Here is a 19007-nt window from a genome sequence, read left to right on the forward strand (position 1 = left end):
TTCAGAACAGATGTAGAACTCTAAAGAGTAATAACCATAGATAATCATGATTCAATAATTCATTCTCTTAAATAAATTAAAAACAGCACTTAACTATGAGGTTTCACCATTTTCAGTCAATAAAATCTAACCCTGCTTTATAATGTTCCAGTATGACCATATCAGTATGCATTTACTATATTGGCAGAAGAATGTGAAGTGGTGTGGATCTGCACCTGTGGCTGGAAGGTTGCCGGTTCGTATCTATACTTTTTTGGGCGCCTGAGCAAGGCCCTTAACCCCAACTGCTCCAGGGGCACCATATAAATGGCTGACCCTGTGCTCTGACCCCAAGCTTCTCTCCCAGTCTGCGTGTCACATGGAGAGCAAGTTGGAGAATGTAAAAAAAGACAAATTCCTACTACAAGACATTGTATATGGCCAATAAAGTGATCTTATCTTATGTCTGACAAAAACCATAAATATTGAATCAGGAAATCCTAAATGTCAGAAAACACAGAGATTTCACACTCTTACTGCAAAATGTATTACATACTCTTAAAAGCAGCAGATTTAAGGCTAATTAAAAATGTTTTCAGATGAATGCAGATTTGTTCTTGCAAGTGTCCTATGTCACTATTGGTTCAACAGCAAAAGAATATACTGTACAAATACAAATAGCAATTCTAGAGCTCATTAGTGAGGTTTACCAACCAAACAAGAACCACCCTCAAAAAATCTGGTCTTGTGAGAGCAAATCAGAACCCAGTCATCCTTTGCAATCTTGGAGAAAAAAAATAATGGAAGGAAACAGGTTCAGAAATACACGTACAACCTGGAACGTAGAAGCTCCCACAGCTGGGGATTGCGGGCAGAGGAGGTGTGCCAACGCTGGGATCTCTCTTCTGGTCACCCTGGAAGACAGCAGTGCAGCAGTGTTAGAGCAGCAGACTTCTTCCATCAGCACCAGCAGCTTCATGCTCACAGCAGGTTTGCTGGCAATGAGCTAAAAAGCATTTCAATATCTTCCAGAGTAGTTCTTTTGTCTTCTACATAAGGCCATACAAGTACCTTGCCATAGGTCATGGTGAATAGTGTGCATTGTGGCATTGTCTAAAAACAAGCTCATTAGCCACAAACTACAACTGTAAAACTGCGCTGACAAATGCATGCCCATTTGGATACACATCTCAACTAGAACTGTCAAATAATTAGGGTTGTGCACAGGTATGAGCAAAGGTACATCTTTCAACCCACAATCACCCAGTCTCACAAGGCATATAAGAGACACCAGCTGTTTAATTCTTGCAGTGTGGGAAAGGCTGCAGGGTGAAACAGCTGTTCCACAAACCCACTGCTCTTCCTAGTAACTCTCCAGCTAATCTCAACTCACTGAATCTAAGCAGGTATGACCTGGTCAGTACCTGGATGTGAGACCTCCTGGGGAAAGCTAAGGTTGCTGCTGGAAGAGGTTAGTGGGGCCAGCAGAGGGCACTCACCCTGCAGTCTATGTGGGTCCTAAAGCCCCAGTATCGTGACAGAAACACTATACTGGAAAAAGGTGCTATCTTTTGGATGAGGCATAAAACCGAGGTCCTGACTCTATGTAGTCATTAAAATCAATTTAGTTGTGAGTTGCAGAGTGATATGGATGCTGCTGCACTATGCAAGTGCAGTGCCTTGCTCAAGGGTACAAAAGCTACACCCAGTGCAGGACTGGGACCAACAACTTTCCAGTCACAAATCCAGAGCCCCAACTACAGCTCCACACCACTGTGTACAAAGACAGAATTCAGAGTCAATGATTACAAAAAACAATACACTCCCTCAGGCTGCACAGGGATGACACCTGCAGGCTGAACTCATGTACCTCTATGAAGTTCCCCTGCTGTTGGCCATAAATTACATGGAAACACTTCAACCCATCCCCAGCACTGCAGCTCCACCCAACAAATACACATGCAGGATGAGTCTGCTGCTGGGAAAATCCACTGAACGGAGGTGAATTGAGCTTAACGGCCTCCAGCTCCATCCCCAAGGCACAGGCATTTACCCTCCCCCACAACAAACAAAGGCAACTTTTAAGACTCTACTGTACGCTAAGGCTTTTCAGCAACTGCTATTTAGGGGCTTTCATTCAGAAAAAAAAGGTTTAGCATCTGAGGGAAACCACTACCCAGAAAAGCATGCCAATGAGCACGAGCACACCACCCCAGGGCCCACACACAACTGCCAGCAGAGTGCAACCCCCATCTCACTGCAGCCACAAGTGAAAGGAGAGTGGGTATTAACACAGCCTAAGAAGAATGATGGTTTCTTTCTTTGAAACTGAAGCAGCTGCAGTAATATATCGATACAATGTTGGTCTAATTACCCTTTAACAAGTACACAGCAGAAATAAGTTGCTAAGGCATTGCTTTTACAAAGCTGCATGGTTTATGTATTTCTGTACTGTGAAACTATTTCACTGAAAAGTCTTGACGGAAATTGCCGTATCAGGTTCTCCATTATACAAAAATCAATTTAACTTTCCCAGCAGAGGACACTACATACAGCTTATACAGCAGAATGCCTGCTCCATAGATGGACAAATGCTTAATCGGGCTCTTCACAACATTGTGTGAAATTCTGACTTGACCTAATCCAACTAAAACCAAGCTGAATACAAGTGTACACAGGAACAGCTGAACAATGTAACAAACTGAAATTCAGCCTCTTGCTGCCCTTCAGCTAGACTTCACTGGAGAAAACCCTGAAGATCCGACCACCTCAGGACAGCAGGTCAACAGGGGTTACAAGTCTCTCGACTGAAACCCTGCACCTGCATGCTCTTTCCACTGTTAAAGATTAAAAGGCTTCAACTTCATGTTAATGGGAATTAGCACTGTGCCTCTGACCCCCCAGCACACTGTACTGAAGCCTAACAGCACCCTTTGAGAAGAAAGTAATGCAAAGTCCACCCAGCAACCAGTGGTTCAGAAGATATAACCCGCCCTTCACATATACAGCGTCTTGTCTGTGACAGATACAACTAGGTATGTAAAGGCTGTCCTGCTTCCTTTTAAAGCCAGCTTGTAGAAATCAAGAGCTCTTGGAGAGAAAACTGGAATCTAAACCTTTGGGAACAGAACTCAGTCACATCTACAGATCTGTCTGAAGGAAAACTAGTTGCATATAGACGAAAAAGTATAAATCTCTCACACACCACCCCAAATTCCCCAGCTGTTCTGCGGCTAACAGAGCTGCTAAAACACTGTCACAGGCTAGATTAGAACTGAGAGAGGAGGGTCTGGGTGGAGTCAAGAGTGTGGACACAGATAATGCCAACATCTACCTCCCTTTTTTCGTTTTTTCCTATGAGCTAGATCTTGCTCTTGAATTGCCACACACCTGTCCGCCTCATGTACTCTACATCTGCCCAGTACTCCAGTCCACCACTGTCCTTCACATGAATAGCTCCCTAACTATTGTGTGATCAAATGCCCAGGACCAGGCTGAAATCCAATCACATCTTGGAAAAGATGAATTATGTTGCTTCCTGCAGGGAGTGATCTCTCTACCGAGCTATGCTGTCAAGGGCAAAGTATTAGGACTAATAAACCAGGAGAAGTCCCCTGCAAAACCTATATAAATAACTCAAATTGTGATTTTTTTAGAAATGGTATTTGTTGCTTCATGCCTCTGTGCCACCTTTGACAGCACAAATTTGAAACTGAAGCTGTTTGCATGAGACCATTTAGATCAGGCTGGCAGGACAGCAAGACATTTCTGAAGTCTGTCATCCTGCTGCTTTAAAGCTCAAAACTGCAAAAAAAAGTAAACACTCCTCCTTACAAAACATTTTAAAGGAACAACTTGAAATGCTAGAGTCCTACTTAAGTTGAAAACCACAACAGTTCCCAAATGTTTTCCTTGTGAGGAAACAGTAAAGCAATAAAAAGCATCCTGCAAATCTTTCTAGACGCCAATTTAAAACTTGCTATAATGAGAAAGTTTTTCCTGCTGGTTTTGTAACATTACCAGGGTTTCCATTTTCAAAAACCAGGGTGAAAAAGCACGAGATGTTTCAGGATTAAGCGCTAGCGCATGTTAAGATTTCACTTTTGGGTACCGCTGCCGGACATCATGGAATACCTTCCTTGTCCATCGACAGGGGCAGCTAGAACATTGTCTCGCTCCCTCAGGTGAGCTACTTCTCTTCCAGCTGGAGCCTAATCCCGACTGCGTTTAATCACACATCCACTGAGCACTGAGCAGGACACAAGCCACTTCTGTTCCAAAAGAGGACATTGCAGCTTTAGTGCTCATTTGAAAACTATCCCTTGCTATGTGAGGCAAGGGCAGCCAACAGAATGTAAAATCCAACTCCAAATCCCAACTACCCATGGGAAGACGCAACAAAACCAGCCTACAGCATTTAGCAGATTGCTGTAGTCTCTCATGGAGGTCATGCCCCCAGTCCTTACAGAGAGGCTGCAATATCAGGAGGGCACCCTCCCACAATCTTCCCTAATGCACCATAGTGAACAGACATGCTCGGCAGACACAATCAACCCAACACGCCAAGCTTGACTGCTCTCTGCGGTGCGGGGATTTGATTCTCCACGCGATAATTTAGGGGAACATCACATCATGACAAGCGGCATCTGTACAACTGCAAAGCTGAATCCACACTAGGCTACTGCTGCCGACCGGAAGTGTCTGTCAAAGCCACTCAAGGGGCAAGACTGCTAAAGGAACCTGATATTCGTACTGTTACGATTAAGTTTTCTTACTTTTGTCAGTAGGCTTACTCTGAGAAAGAATTAACAAAATATGAATCAGAAAACTAGCTACCGAATCTGTCAAGGAAAGTGATTACAGAAAACACTGCAGGGAATAACTATCTGTATAATCACACTCTGAAGGAAAGCAGTGTCCCCCCCATCAGAGCTGTCCTACACTGGCTACACAGCTGCCAGTTCACCCTGGGCAGAAGGCCAGGAGACCCAACTCCCTATCATCCAGGGGTGCAGGAAACCTCTGCACCCGCGAGGGCCTGACATCCATGATCAGAAGTGTCCGCTTCCTAAGGGGTATTCTAACAGGATTCCCAGGAATTCCGAGGTAAGCCACAAAATGTTCTTGCTTCTGAAATAAGTATACCCAATTTTTGTCCATCCCTAGACCAGCAAAGATTCTTGGATGTTGGTATCATATCGCGACATGTCTACACTCATAGACTTATTTTCAAAACTCCCCTTCCAGTCTGGCCCTAGCAGACCTACTTTTAATGGGCTTTAAAGCCTTCACACATTTTAACGATCAAGAACATGAGAATTTCGTGAAGTGCAAGAAAAGTAGAACTGTTATTGATGCCTGCTGAAAAATAAGCAAGCACCAACAGATCAAGAAGTAGGAACGTTTATGCACTTAAATTACTAACAGCTTCCAGAGGGTTATTCAGAAAATAAGGATATTCACTCTACATGCGCTGCATACAGACTTGACATATTTCAGCCTCCCCTAACTCAAACCCTAAATTATAGCATGCCTGAGCAAGACGATACACAGTCAGGAAACAGGAGTGACCTTTAAAGTACATTTCCTTATCTTAACGGGACAATCCCCATGACTTGATCAGAGTCAGTTCACATGCTCTAAGCATGTGCTAAGCTCTAAGATGGAGCCTGCAACACCAAAACCTCTGGTGAAACCCAACAACTCCACCAAACACCCTCAAGCAATTAATCTTCAGGTTGAAAAATGAGAGGCAGACATTTGGTCTATTATGCTCATCCACATGTCAGTAGTGTATTGATCCCAGAACCCTGCAGAGTCTTCTTGAATGACCTTAGTGATTCAGCACACTTAACATGACTGGGCAGTTTGTCCCATCTCTCATGGGATTAACACTGACTACAAAAGCCAGGTTACATATGGCCATAGAACAAGGAGGACCTCAGCTGCACTAACTGGGACTGCAAACAATCAGAGGTCACAGAATGACCCAGCACTGTCTTACCCTAGCAGATGGCTTCCTTTAAAATGACGACTCCTATCCTTTTCATTCTCTATAAGTCTAAATTTCCTACAGAATAAAAGACCTGACCTAATCAAAGATAGATTTCTACTTGTATCTCGCTGACTGAGCCTTTCAATAATTCAATAAACACTACATACTTCAGGCTTTGGGACAGGGAACTGGACAAAGAAGGTAAGTCTGATAATTGTAATCGAACTCTGATTATCACACAGCTCAGGCGGGGAGGGGTGGGGGATTAAGGAGTCTAATCTATATTGATCTGTTTATGAAAGAGCAGCATCCTCCCCAGCAACTAGACCAGGGGACTCTTCACCTAAAGCTACAACAAGCACAAAACACCCCAAAGTCCACATGATAGCCATGAGTCAGCCCCATATGATTCAGCTAGGTGCTGCTGTGAAGGACAGAGCTGAGCACTCAGGTCCGAGAGGAACAGTCTCCAGTGGAGGCTGGACTAAACAGTGCTGCGGCCTCCCAGTCACATGGCCACAGTGTCACTGCAAGACTACTTCGGGACATTTCCCAAACGGGGATGAGCAAGTGCATTATGTGTAGCTCTTATTAATAAAATATTATTTTCATCAGAACTTCAGAAGCACTGGCTTATTAGAGTGGACAATTTATTAGACTGAGTCACGGTAAGTCTTCCAAGGTAAAAAGACAACATGTAGAAAAGCATTAACTCCTGCAAACAGAAGGAAAGGGGGAAGAGTGAAACGTATCTAGGTTAATACATAAACACCTTATGTAGATATATAAATACTGCATTCTGAGACTTTCCAAACAGCACAGCCAGCTGTGGCAGCACGTTAGGCACACAGCAGATATGTATGCACCCCCTTCACTGCAACAACTCCTTTTCTGCAGAACATAACCTCTACAACTGAGTCATGGGTCACCACACACTTACCTAGGGAGAGGAGCAGTGCAAACAGGTAGCGCTGAAAAGCTTGGCTTCAAACTGGGAACTGCTCCATTTCCAGTGGCATCTCCTTTAAGATCCTACTGTTGCAAACTAAGCTGCTGACAATCACAAATGGCTGCACACCCAGATATGTCACTGTTAATGCTACTTTTTAAAAGGCAGCATCCATACAGCAGTCTACCACATCAATTCTCTGCTTAAAAGCAATTTCAGACTCCCTTTCCTCTGTTAAGCACTCAAAACTGAAGGTTACAAACGAGACAAAGCCAGCCAGCACATCCTGCTCCTTCACTCACTGCACTGACCCCTTATCGACCTGTTGAAAGCGAGGTTCTGCTGGACTGTAAATGCCTAGGGAAAACTGGGGGAGGAAGAGATGGAGAAACCAGGCAGCCTGCGCCTTTTAAAGGCGTTGCAGTTGTATGTCGCGAGGCTGGGAGGCAGAAGCCCAGAGAGAAAGTTTGTGCTGAGTGGGCACAGCAGGGGCTGGGGGAGGGACCACATCTGCCTGCTCACCACACTGCCCATTCAGAGGGACTGCTAATGGACAGAGGGGGAGGGAAGAGAGGGATAGTTCCAAACAGCTGCCTCATCTGCACATTTTTTCCAGGCTGCTCCTAATGTTGATGCTGAACCAAATGTACACCACTAGCCGCCTTCCCTCAACAACCTACACACACACACAAATTGACATGTACCCTGCCACATAATGAGAACAAACTCCCCAGAAATACCTGCACACCACTAAACACAAGCTAGCAACTATCAGATCTCGAACAGGCCACCTTGCAGAAAGAATTTCAGGGCTCGGAACGACCAAGTGCCCTGCACAGGAGCAGACTGCAGTTTGCAGAGCTTAGCATGTCCACAGCACACAGAAGGCACTGCAACCCACAGCCTCTCAGACAACACCGATTCCCTGTTAGTAAAGAAAAACTGCTCCCTGACAGCAAACCGTCCTCTACAACATCACAGCAGGGCTGAGACAGCATGCCAAATACACAGCACTGGCAGAACGGCTCCCCTACATGTATATTTTAAAGTGTGAACTCTCAGGAAAAAAAGAACAATCATCGGAGATCTGTTAGGCTTTACTTAGGGATACACAACTTGCAACTACGACTAGCATGCAAAGCACATCACTACTGAAAACGCTAGCCACAAACAGCATCACAATCACCTGAACACATGACAGTCTGTCAAAACAATGCAAAAAATAGTCAGTCCTTGGTCTGCAACCTGTGTCCTCAGCCCCTTTTCATTTCAGCAGAGCTCCACAGAAAACAGCCTTCATACCAAGCCACTCTGCTGTGCTGACACACCCCACCCTGTATTGCACTGCCTACAAGATCCGTAATTTTTCATTTTCTTCCGCTGGCTTCCATTGCTTCCAAGAGCCACTTCTGTCTGCGAGACAGGCACAAATGAGCAAAGACAGCCACATCCCCCCCCCCCCCCCAACACACGCACACACCCACATACACAAGCCTCGCTTTCTTTTTAAAGAAACACAGTGGAGCCCTTACCCTAACGATCACTTCCAAACCCCTTTCAGTGCAGGCCTGGCAGGTGTCTGCAGACCGACAGAGGCATGGCGAGGGTGCCGGACAGGGGCGCGCCCTGCCCTGGGAGAACCTGAGGAGATTCCCATGCCCTTTCTGGCTGGGGGCATTGCCCAAACATGGCCAGACCCTACTGTAGTACAGTACAGTGAGCAGGAGTTGGGGGCCTTGCAGGAGCGCACAGACAGGCAGCCCTCCCCTCTCGCTCAGGATGCTGGGGGAGAGCAGGACAGCACACGTGGAAGCTGCCGATATCTGATCGCAGGCTCAGTGCTGCACTGCAGACTCACAGGGAGAGGGAGAGGGAGGGATGGGGGGAAAGGAGGCGGAAAGAAAGAAGGGAGTGGGGGGAGGGAGCTAGACATGCGAGAACAGAATCCACACCCACCAGCTCCAGAGGAGGAAGACATTTGAGCAGACCACATTCACACATTACACATGCTCAACACGCACGTACATACAGATGCCAATACGCTGTGCATCGCCCTGCGACACAGGACTCCAACCGCACCACTCTGGTGCTTCATGTGCAGGAAGTGGGCTGAAATATTTCCAAAATATTTCAGGAAAATGCTGCTAAGGAATTGAGCAGTCCATGTCATCAGCATGGGGTGGGGAAACTTCAGATCCATGAAAGCAAACAACCAAAGGATTTCTGTTCCTCACACAGACGCGGCACTCCAAACACAAGGAAATCGCAGTAACGGTTGAAATTTGTGAAACATCCAAAGAAAGTATTTTAAAACCCCAGACTCAATCCACCTGTGTGCCCGAGATTAAGAGAAACAGTTGGCATGGCTAGGTTCGGTAATCAGTCAGGGAGGTTCTGCATCCTTTCCCTTGTGTATCCAATTAGGTCAACAAACATGCCAATTTGATAAAATTACTGTTTTATCAAATGAAGCTGTTAAAAGTGTGCTCAACAAACAGAACCAGAAAATGAATTCTTCCCCTTTCTCCCTCTCAGCAGGTGAACCAGTTTAATCACCCGCCAACCAGAGAGAGTGCTCCTTAAATCAATACAGGGCCTCACAGCTGCTCCTCCGTTCTCAGCATTTCTCACCCGCTCCGGGTTATTCTAACCCCCCTGCCGGAATCCCCACTGGGGATAAGCAAGCCACACCGCGCAGCTCTCTCTGCGCTGCCGAGCTGGCGCCCCTGCTGGCTGGGAGTGCATGTGCTCGCAGTGTTGCATTGACAGTCTGGGTGACAGCACAGCCTGCGTCGCACAGGACACAAGAAGACAACCCCTCTTTTGTGTTTCTCATGTGGGCTGCAGTGCAAGCAGAATGGCAAATCATTTTTTCTACCAACACTGAGGCAGCAAACACTCCCGCAAAGACTGAAGACCTTATTTCAAATGAATGGCACTTTCTGGTTTAAATACACATATAAATTAAATTAACACCTGGGTCAGGGACTGAAAACTGGTGACTGGCTTCTTTTAATCAAACAATCAGGACACTGTGCAGTTTCTAATGAAATATCACTCTATCAAGAAACCCGGAAAACCACAAACGCTTTCTGGGCTTCAATTGCTCAATGAATGTGGCAATGCAGGAGGATGGTTTGGTCAAGGCATTCTTTGGAAGTTCTAGCCCTGAAAGTTAATGACACGGCTTTTTGCAGGTATTGCGTGACTGTACTGTTCCCACGCCTCTCTGATGGCATTCCACCCTCTTCGTCCGCACTACACTGCAGTCCTGTCCCAAGCTGCATATCTGCAAACTAGAAATTATAAAGGAAGTTTGATATGGTTGATTTGAATCTTGCTTTTAGTGTGAAACAAATTTGACAATTTCAGCTTCTCCCATACAGAGATAGCTAAATATTTCTTGCTTTTAGAAAACACTCCATTTCCAGTGGGCAATATGAGAATGACAAGACATCTCCCTGACTGTTCAGGGTCTTGCCAAGATGGCTCTTGCACCTGAGTTTCTATACCTCTATTTCAAGCTCAGTTCTTCAAGGAGGATGACAAGCTCAATGGGAGTGGAAGTGCAACTGAACACTGACACTGAAAAGCTCAGATACCCTGAAAAAACAAGGTATCTTAAGAAATACAAAAGAAAAATCCCCTGCAGCTGAAAGATTTGTCAGTGGGTTCTGAAAGCAAATGTCTCATCTTCGAAAGCCTAAGCTAGCTGGCCTGTGGCTTGGGTATCACCAATGTATATACAATATGTTATAAGGACAAGAATAAGCAGGGGGCGCTCACCCTGTGGTCAGTGTGGGTCCTAATGCCCCAGTATAGTGATGGGGATACTATACTGTAAAAAGGCAACGTCCATCGGATGAGACGCAAAACCGAGGTCCTGAGACTGTGGTCATTTAAAATCCCAGTGTGTTTCTCAAAAAGAGTAGGGGTGTAGTCCCAGCATCATGGCCAAATTTCCCATTTGCCCTTACCAATCATGGCCTCCAAATAATCCCCATCTATGAATTGGCTTCATTACTCTGTTCTCCTCCCCACTGATAGCCAATGTGTGGTGAGCGTTCTGGCGCACTATGGCTGCCGTCGCCATCCCCATTACCTGTAAAGTCCTTTGAGCGGAGTGTCCAGAAAAGCACTATTTAAGTGCAAGCAATTATTATTATATTAACCAGTAGTAGAACAAGAAACAAGCACCTTGTTTCAAACATTACAATACACTTTTATGCTTCTATTTTTCATTCTTTTATATGGCACCTGCCAGTACTATTGTTTTCCTGAACACAGGCTAGTCGCCTTGGATAAGGACAAAGTGGAAAGCTAAGCGACCTTCCCCCACAGACCTCATCCCCCATCCCCTCAAAGCCAGCCTGGAGTGGTTTCCATGGTCATCCCCTCACACAATGAAGTTCCTGCCAGGAATCTGGAGTTGTAAGCTTCTTACATGTGATGCTATCAGAATCTGCCATCTGCTACACCTGTCCGTCAGTGACAATAAGCACATGGATACCAAGGCTGCTGGGCTGGCTGCTGCATTCAAGACAGATGTACATGCAGCCCTCATATGGAACATACAGGTCACATTCACCGTTAGATACTCATTTACTTGTGTTCCAGATCTTCTCGGTAACATGTATGAACTCTAAAAAAAAATACAGCAATGGAGTGAAAGCCATTCTACCCATCTTTCAGATTTTACTTTAAAATCAATTTTAAAGTAAATACTTTACTGTAGATGCCCAACCCCCTATGTAAAGCAAACAGAACATTCCCTATTCTTTGTTCTGTATGGGAACAGTATTAAAACAAATGCATTAAAAATTCTAAGTTTCTTGAAATTCCTCAATATTACACCAATTTAAAAATGACTGGCAAAGTTTCATTTAATAAACCAGACTGACTTATTTTATTTTATATTCCTTAGCTAAAGCTTACAAATGTGACAGAAGTCTAGCAGCCACACCCCACAGGGAGCATAGTGTAATGTCTCTGCCAGCTTCATGCCTTGAAATGGGCAGACACCAGCAGCTCCCCACATTTCTAAAGCATTATCAACGCGCACGTCTCAGCTTCGAGGCTGAGGCCATTCCCACGAATGACAACAAAAAGCATACTCATTGTTTAACTTGGGAGTGGGGGGCCGGTGTTTCTGCAGGTTCTCATGGTCTCAAAGCCATGGAACCAAAGAACAGAAGAGACTGTTATGCTGGTCCCATTAAACCCAAACTCACCTGCTGAGTCATGAAGAGTCGAGCTGGAATGAGAGCATGCAGACACACTGGCCTTAGTGGATCAAGACCATTCAGTCCTGATTGAACTCAAGCTTTAAAACAGGGGACTCACGCACTGATCCCACAGTGCCTAGTCTTCTGGGTCTTGCCCTACAACGCGTGGTCAATCAATTAACCTGATTATTTTCTAAATCCCATATATGGCATTGCCTTAATATACAGAACAATTGATTACACAAGACATTTGCATCATTAGAGGCAGTTATCTGTAAATTACTTGAGAACATGGTTGTTGCCATTGTGAAGCTTGTTAACCTAATCATTTATGTGTGAACATGGGGAAAACGAGACCCAGAAGACGCCATTGCCATGCAAGAACTAAGTCTGGAAACGTTTTAAAGCCTGTGGATAAGTCTTTAACTATGTAACACTTCTAGTAATGGTTAAGACCAGATTTCAAATTCTTATACATGCAGTAAAAGTTGTTACTATTAAGTGTGGTCAGAAAGGGTAATCACTCACTAATGAAATGGCAATATAAACTAATTCAATAGGGCTTTGAGCTACATTTTAAAATAACAGAAGGCAGGAAGAAAGGAGAGGCATGATCACGAGCCTGAGTGCAGCTTGGAGGTAAACTCTGTACTCAATCATCTTTAATATTTCCACGAACACCACCAAACTCAATAAACAATCCCGACTATCGCTTTTTATCACACAATCGATAGACTGATGCACTCTCATCCAGACTACTATGTCTGGAAACGTGAGTTGACGAAGATGTTTTGCTCGCAAAGACAACAGGGACAGACTAGTGCTCTGGGTTTGAGTGGCATCCATTTTGAACCCAGCCCTAATGCACATTCCTCCAGATCTCTGCATGCACGTCTTGTCGGTGAAATGACTTCGGGTAGAACATTTTTCTTTCCTGCAGCAACACCTGTGTGTACTCCTCGGGTTACACTGCGAAGTCTCCTCAACGTGTACTTTGCGTTTAAGTACTACTTCAGAACATGCACAAATCATGCCCTACCTACGAGAAACTGCAACATACAGCTACAGGGGGTTTATCTCCGAAATAAAGTCTAACGATTAAACGCACATTTTTTACAACGTATGCATATTGAACCTCGATGCATTATCGACTTACTCTGCATTAAAAAATGGTCAAAGCGTTCGGCAGCACAATGCTTCGCAAATTACTCTTCTCATGCGCCTTGGCAGGCCGGTAGAAAAAAAAAAAGCGAGTCGCAGCAGTCAAAGTGGTGTTATTTTTGACGGGAACCTAGGTGTTAAACGTTAACGTAGGCCCCGCTGGGTTCAAATGGGTGCGACATTACAGCGTGCCGTTAATTCTGTGCAGCGCCATGCTGCTCTCCTGCTCCCTTCTGCCTCAGCTCCCGGTGCACCACGTGGTTCCTGCTCAGAGCGCGCAGAGCTGCCGGCTTCTGCCCATGTCTCCAAACGCGCGCACGCACACCCGTATCATTCAGAGCCGCTCAGGCTTCACACATGAAACAAACCGGCCGTATAACCACATCAAATAACACCTCCTGGCCCCCACCCCAGTCGGGTGGGACACCGTACATGTCGAAGTGGCCCGTTTCCCATTTATATCACTATCACATGCTGAACTAAGTTAAAATACGCGAGTTTTTCACGACCTTACTATGTAGGCCTTGAACACTGCTCTCTCACCAGGACGGCAGTGTTACAACGTGTCGTTTTCACTCCCCAAAAATACACCCCGGGAAATGTCTTTATCTGCTACCCAAACTGCGTAACGATCCACAGCCTTGAGAAACCTCTCTTCATACGCCAAATGCGATTTAGTTTCGCTTAATTCGGTGAATTTACGGTAATGAAACAACTAACCTACCTCTTGGATTGCAAAACAACAGAGGCCTAAACGGTTTTGTCCAACAACAGGGTCAGTAAAGGTGAGTCCGTTAAGCAATCGTGTCCAGGTCCTAAAATGAGAAGTCTAAAAGTTCCGGATTGGTCCCCGCAGTGCCCGGCCTCCCTCTCGGCACACTCAACGTGTCATCCCCCCCATCTCTGCCAGCCATGATGGAAACTCGACTTTCAGAAAAAAAGGGCCCGCTTCAGAAAATAACTCCCCCGTCTCACTCTCGAAACCAACTCCACAAAAACAAACAAGGCTCGAACTCGGGGGATAAGGGTGGTTGTGAGCCGTATCGATATCGCAATGCCATTTAGAAAGACGTATACAGGTCTCTCCATACGCGGTACGTGTCACTATTTCACAGAGAAGGGGAAAGCAAAGCGCCACAACTTTAATGACAACTCAGCCGTGTCCGTCTTTACGCCCCCTAATACTACTACAATTAATAATAAGGATAAACACACATACCCGAGCGGATGTATCGTCCTAACACGTTCCCGTTTTTCTCAAACCGAGTGTCATTCAAAACGACTGTAAACAGTGCAGCGTACGCACGATAACGCAGACCCCCGGTCGTGCACCCTGTAACGTCAACCGAACGAGAAAACCGGTTCAACCAAGCCCTAAAGTACATTAAACAATGAAAAAAATAAGTTCCCACCATCAGAAATGTCAATGCACATTGCGATCAAGGCCACCCTTTGAAAAAATAGTCTTCGAAACAAAAAACACGTTTTTACCTAGTATAACATGGAAACCGGCAAAACTTAATTTCCACTTCTGAAAAACGTCCAGACACATTTTAAAAATCGCCAGAAGCGAGGAGCCTGGAGGAGCTGTGAAGCCTTCGAACTTTCAACAAGATGTACCTATTTATGAGTTTGAAGTCCAATTTAACGTCCTGAACATTAACTGTAAACAGTAAACACAACAAACCCAATTAAACTCGCTTATCCTCCCACAGCATTTTATTTTTAGAAGAGGACAAAAAATGTCTCGACCTCAAGTGACAAGCAATGCCTTTTAAGTCGAGACAGGCAGTTTCCCCACTGGCCGACGGAGAGAACGCAGCATTTTTAAAACTTATACCCACCCTTTAAAAAAAACACACCGATCCCTTAACAAATTTCGAAAACACTGACTCATCTACCCGTTTAAAGTACGTGTCCAAGCAGTAGGAGGAAGCCGGTTCACTGAAGTCACGCCGTCTCTCTCAGCCGAGCATATGGTAGGTCGGTCCTCCCAATCAGCGCTCAACAGGGGCAAATCGACTTTTCACTCCCGGCGCAAAACTTAACAATAAGGTCCGACTCCAAACTACTCAAATATTATATCTCAATCCCTCTGCTTCAGTGGTTTGCCTCCCCTTCCCACCATATTTTACAAGAAGCAGCCGAGCTTTACCGAACTATGAAGGGCCTGGGCTCCCATCGAGGGGGCCTAGCGTAGCAACCCAATCTGCGTGAATCCACGCAGTCCAAGAAGACAGTGATCTTGTTTAAAAACACGCAGCGATTTTAATCTAACAAATAATCACCAAGAAGAGATTCCGTGACACAGGCCGGCGAGGCATCATTATAAACCCCAAGCATTACGGAGCATAAATCCCGACATTTCCATTTATTTTCATTTTAAATAATTAAAAAGCTTGGGGCCTACCCCGAGTCCAGCTCCAGTATTGTGGCACTGCAACCCAATGATATTCTTGCTTCACAAGCGAAAAAGTAATACGGGCTCTTCCAGCTACATTTTAACTACACTGTCTCCGGGATACTGGAAAAAATGCGTCTACATAACGGCCAATCCGGTTGTGAAAACGTTTCTGCAGAAGTCAATTTTAAAGAGATCGGGTTTGCCAACTCCCGACAAACAGCTTACGCGAAAACACTGTCCAGAAATGCCAGTTCTGTCCGAAATGCACACAGAAGGCAACTCGATTCACCCACCCGTCAGCAGCAAAACAGGTCCGAATATATATAAAACAACCGAGCCCCCCAAACAGAGACTTAACGGTTTTACTGCCGGAATGAAACCTCCATTTAAACAGCTATTCCCAGGAAAAAAGAAGAAAATAAAACCCAGAGACTGCTTACCTAAAGTGAATAAAGGACATGCAGAGAGGGGACAGAACAAGGGCTCACAGAGAAAAGATCTTTTCTGTCTCCGTACTTCGTCCGTTTCTATTCACTTTTTCCCCCAAATCTATAAATCGCTTCTTCGGCTCCAGTTCCAAGGGAAAGAGGGTGTCCTAACCTTTTTTTGGGGGGAAAGGGGGGCTGCTGATCTAGGCGAGAAGTGTGTTTTAAATCCCCTGGAAGCATACGAGAAAAACAAAAAAAGGAGAAATCAAATAAATCAATACTGCTTTAAATATATCTTATTGGGTGAGCATGTGTCCCGAATGAGAGCTTCTGTGCCGGAGCTCCATGTTTAAAGCGCAGATGCACACGGATTGACGGCAACGTGTCCACACGATACAGATTTAGCAAAGAGTGAAGTGAAGAGCCATATCATTACCTTTCTCTCCTTGAGTCCGCAAAGCCGGACGGAGCCTCACGGAAACCGTGAGAGACTTCCGGGTTAATTACAATGGGAATCCTCACACTCTTGTCATGTGACCAGGGCGGCAGGAATTTTTCACCCTCGTCATGTGACCCAAGACTGCCAATCGTTCCAATAAGAAAAATGCTTTTTAGAGAACAAAGTTGTTTTTTGTCACTTGCTCTAGAACGATACGTGGCATTACCTGACCATGTGCAAGCAAGCCTGTGAGATTTGGGCAGGTTTAATGTTGAATGTGACCTCACAGAAAAGGTCATAATAGCATCTAGACTTGCTGGGTCTTTTTTGCAAAGGTGGGTGGGGCTGTGTAGCAACTGTTGCAAACACATAGATTTTCCTAATGCAACAGAGTGGGCAGCCTTCAATGTCTGAGGAGTCAATGAAACTATTGATACTGAAACTTATTTTAAATCACGGACTGTGTCTGAATGTTTTCAATGGAACCTCATTTTGTCTCTCCACAGAAAGGTACTTAAATCAGGAAGGTTAACTGAGGTTTAATGTGTAGTGACCAGAAGAAATAGCTGCTGCTGGCTTGTTCACTATTAGTCATGATATCCCCTTTTCCTTCCATCTTTCCCTGAGTCATAACCCTCAGGAACTCATCTATGCTGCATATAATATAGAAGAGTAGCTGGTGGGCAGAGCTGCTGCTAGAATTGATTATATAACTAACACCAGTAGAATGAATTCTGAAGTTTACAGAAACATTGAATCTGATTTTAAAGAAGAAAACACTGCCATACTTACTCGCCAGTGCTATACCATGCAGTTCAACAATGATACACATACAGCCAACGCAACTAAGGTCTTGGTTGAAGATCCAGGTTGAAATCCAGTTGTGCACGTATTTTGCAAGTCAGAACACTACCCCTGAGTTACTACAGCAAAGTATCTAAAATATTTCAACAAATGAGTTTGGTGAGATCAGAGGTTTATGGACTCCGTGCAGTTATTGCCACAGAGGAGTATGCAATCCAATACTGAATTTTACACCCTGCACTTCACACCAAGATTTACCCGAAGTGAATGTGTCCCAGTTCTTATGGTTACTTGAAACCATTGGTTGATCACAACGTGTTACATCTGACACCACAGAAGAGCAAAACCTGAGTGCAGGCTTTCTATATCCTCTCTTTATTTCTAAATAAAAGCAACACAAAAATGTGCTTTTCCTTACCAGGAATTGCTTTTCCTTGAAATGTGATAAGCACATTCACAATTTGTAACGCAGTGGAATGACCACCTTCAGTTGACAGTGTGGTGACAGTGGAGCACAACAATGCACTGCCTTTTTAAAAAGCATCAAATTTATGCTTTTCACACTGATGATTAAAGTGTTTGGGCCAGCAGAAATAGCGTGGTGACTTATCTACTGCTAGTCACAGCATCCCCTTCTTTCCATCTGTTATCTTGGGTGGGTAGCTGCGTCAGCACGCGTAGGCTGCAAAGGAACAAGTAATTGGTTTATTCCATGCTGAAAAAAAGAAGAAAGAAACCACAACGTTTCGGCCGTGGAGCCTTCTTCAGGTGTTGACACCAGAAGAAGGCTCCACGGCCGAAATGTTGTTATTCTTTCATCTGTAATCTTGTCTGTGCTGACCAATGTAGCCAATTTTTACCAGTGCGATTTTAGTTAAATTGAAGGAAAGCTAACCTCAAAATTTCTAAAATGAAAGTATATTACTGACTAAAGAGCAACTGATCTTTGGGTTCAGAACATTCATTTTCATCTCCCAGGTTCTTCTGAATGCTAAACTACCATAACAGCATATAATGAGTGTGTCGCAGTGGCGTGATGGTTAGCACTGCTGCCTTGCAGCTCCTGGTTCCAGGGTTTGCTTCTGGCTCGGGGTGATTCCGTGTGAAGTCTGCATTTCTCCTAGCTGCCCTGTTGGATTACTCCAGGTGATTCTGTTTACTCTCGCAGCCCAAAGACGCACTGCCTATGTTAACTGGCATCTCTAAGCAGTCCTAGTGTTTGTGAGTGGACTGGTGATCCTAAGATAAAAATGCACTAACCCTAATAATGCTAAGCTACGGAAAATGGCACCGATATACTTTTGGGTTCACAAGGCAAACAGAAGACATGGTTATACACAAACATGTAGTTTTTAGTTACAGGCCTCCCTATGACTCCAGGTGCTGTTGGAGGAGCACTATTGCAACTATTTGCAATGAGCAAAAGGATAGATATTTAAAATGTTTAGGTTTCTTTAGTGTCAGTGTAGTGTAATTTGTTAAAAGCTGGGGGTTGTAGAGAGGATTTTGTAAACAGGCAGGCCAGAAAATGTTCTTTACCCTCACTGCTTTCCACTCAGGGGTACCAGAGTCATGATTCTGATATGTCAGTCAGACAGAGGAAACAACAACAGGACTGGGACA

General features: G+C 44.8%; 1 protein-coding gene across 8 annotated transcripts in view; it reads right to left on the reverse strand.

Moving 5' to 3' along the window:
- Positions 1–16605, reverse strand: part of eif4g1a (eukaryotic translation initiation factor 4 gamma, 1a) — a 55907-nt gene extending 39302 nt beyond the window's left edge. For 4 of the 8 annotated variants that reach the window (XM_088912783.1, XM_088912779.1, XM_088912778.1 and 1 more), the window contains exons 1-3: positions 16578–16602; positions 16154–16371; positions 812–893 (exon numbers count right to left, since the gene is read on the reverse strand). The gene's annotated coding sequence lies outside the window, so the exon portion shown is untranslated. Of the gene's footprint in view, positions 1–811; positions 894–14528; positions 14635–16153; positions 16372–16577 lie in introns of those variants that run through there. The other 4 variants (XM_088912784.1, XM_088912780.1, XM_088912781.1 and 1 more) reach the window with 3 other exon arrangements.
- Positions 16606–19007: the final 2402 nt, after the last annotated feature.

This window comes from Atractosteus spatula, chromosome 4 (assembly GCF_055471065.1).
Source record: "Atractosteus spatula isolate fAtrSpa1 chromosome 4, fAtrSpa1.hap1, whole genome shotgun sequence".
NCBI classification, from domain to species: Eukaryota; Metazoa; Chordata; class Actinopteri; order Semionotiformes; family Lepisosteidae; genus Atractosteus; species Atractosteus spatula.